The following is a 2,310-nucleotide window of genomic DNA, read 5'->3' on the forward strand; positions in this document are numbered from 1 at the left end:
CAGTGGACCACAGGATGTGATGGACCATTTATTTTCCTGTCGGCGCTTCCTTATAAGCCTGGTCTGTATAGCTAGCGAATGGATGGCTAATGCTAACAACAATAAGAAGAAGCCGGAGCTGAAAGACACTCTGGTGTCATTAAAATCACCCATTTGGGATTACTTCAGTTTCCTGGTGAAGTCCGAAAAAGGAGAAAAACAAGTTGACAAGACAAAAGCCGTATGTCCACATTGTGAAGCGGTCCTCAACTATGCATCCGGCAACACATCAAACTTACACACATTTGAAAAGGCAGCATCCAAGCGTAACTGCCCACTGTGCTGGAGCTCTGACTCCATTCAGTCCTTCAGTCCTCACCACTGTCTTCTCAGTAGGACAGGAGGAAGCTACAGCCAGGCAGCATCACAGGAGTGGGCTGAGCGGAGCTACTGACAGATAAGTTCATAACTACGTTGTGACATTAACAATAACTCAACATGTCTCCTGGTTCACTTTAACTCTCTTTGCCATGAGTCAGGACAACTGACGTGTGCTTCGTTGTGTCGGTCATGCTTTTCATTTACGTTGCATTGCAAGTTGTGCAAACCTAGCTTAAGCTACTCCCTGTCTGTTTATGTTAGCAGTAACATCGCTGTAGTTATGCCAAACTATCATAGTGTTAGCTAACAGCTTAAAGCCAGTAAGTAACTGCAGAAATAACGTAAGTGTACAAAATATTTGAGAGTACATAACGACTGTTCATCACCCTGTCAGCTTGTCATTAATGATATCAGTGTTAATTCAAATGCTAAAGGTATGTTTTGATTATCCATGAATCTAATAGTGTAGCTCAAATGAATGCAGAACTTGCTGGAAATCACAATATGGTGGAAATGAGCTGCTTGGCGGAGGCCTGCGCTCTCAGAGTGCTTCTCTAGTTAGCCATGTTTTACAAACTCGCCCCATTTATGAACAGCACACAAGCGCAAATTTGGCTGCATAATATTTCTTTCATTTATTTGAAAAAACATTTATTTGTTTTTTATATTTATAGCTGAGCTTGGTTGTTTGCAGCAGTGTCTTCCTTTTTATACTGGAAAAGTAATTCAGTTATATTTACAGCGGACCAATAAGCTGAAATTGTTAATGCTGCACTTGTACTTTTGTTTATTTTGTTTATTTGATATTGAAAACTATTCAGCAGTATTTCTGTTACATTTTTATACATTGTACATTTAATTTGATTTAGTGAGCTGCTAACAGCTTTTTGGTTAAATAAAATAAACAAATGTTTTGGATTAATTATAAGCAGGTTTGTTTTTGTTTTTGTTTTCATTTTTCCCCTTAACTGAGAACTGAACCGTACTGTACCGAACCGTGACTTCCATACTGAGGTACGTACAAAACCGGGATTTTTGTGTACCGTTACACCCTGAGCAGAAACTGAGACTTTTGGAAATGATGACACAGACAGGTTGGTTTTTGTGAAATTAGTCATCAAAGAAATTAATTTCTTTTTTCTGATTTATGACATTAAATAATAAAAATAAACTGTCATACTGCACAAAAAGACATTGTTAGGTTCTCTCCACTTCTAGTCATGGTTGTTCTGTTTCCAAAGAGGTGCAAGATGGTTCAGATGGTTAAAATCATGCCTGTTTGGATGCAGACTGCAAAAGCAGCCTTTAACGAGTCATTTTAGGATGTGAAAGTACCTGAAATGTGCAGCTTGTGCAGCCTGAAGGCAGTGGAAGTGTGTGCTCTGAAAGCTTATTTGGTATCTGAGCACTGACTACATTTAAAGAGTTGAAACTTTGGAAACAATTTGAAACAGTGAAATTTGATTTTTTATTTTTTTTAAACTTCGAAGGATTATACTGAGTGATCATACAGACAGAAGAGTGGAGAGAGGAGGATGGATTCTTGTAATCTGTTTTAAAGAGTTATTTGGAATCAACTCAAGTACACAGTCACAGCAGTTAGTCACGATGGAGTCATCAATGCAGACATATCCAGAAACACACCCTGAGAGGAAGGGGGGAGGCAGGGAGGGAGGAGGAGTGGCAGAGGAAGGAGGGATAGAAGAGCTGGGGAGGTAAACCAAGGATGTAAGAGGAAAGAATAAAATCAAACGTAGGAGCAACAGAAGGGGTGAAACAGAAAGGGGGAGAAATGGTCAGGAAAAGGAACAATTAGAGCACTTTGCTGAAGAGCAGTGGGCCAAAATCAAAATACCTGTCAGCAGGTGCAGAAGTGTGATTGAGAGTTACAGAAAACACTTGATTGCAGTGATTGGCTCAAAGGGTTGTTGAACAAAATATTAGTTTACA

This window comes from Stegastes partitus, unplaced genomic scaffold, assembly GCF_000690725.1.
Source record: "Stegastes partitus isolate 25-593 unplaced genomic scaffold, Stegastes_partitus-1.0.2 Scaffold12, whole genome shotgun sequence".
Classification (NCBI taxonomy): domain Eukaryota; kingdom Metazoa; phylum Chordata; class Actinopteri; family Pomacentridae; genus Stegastes; species Stegastes partitus.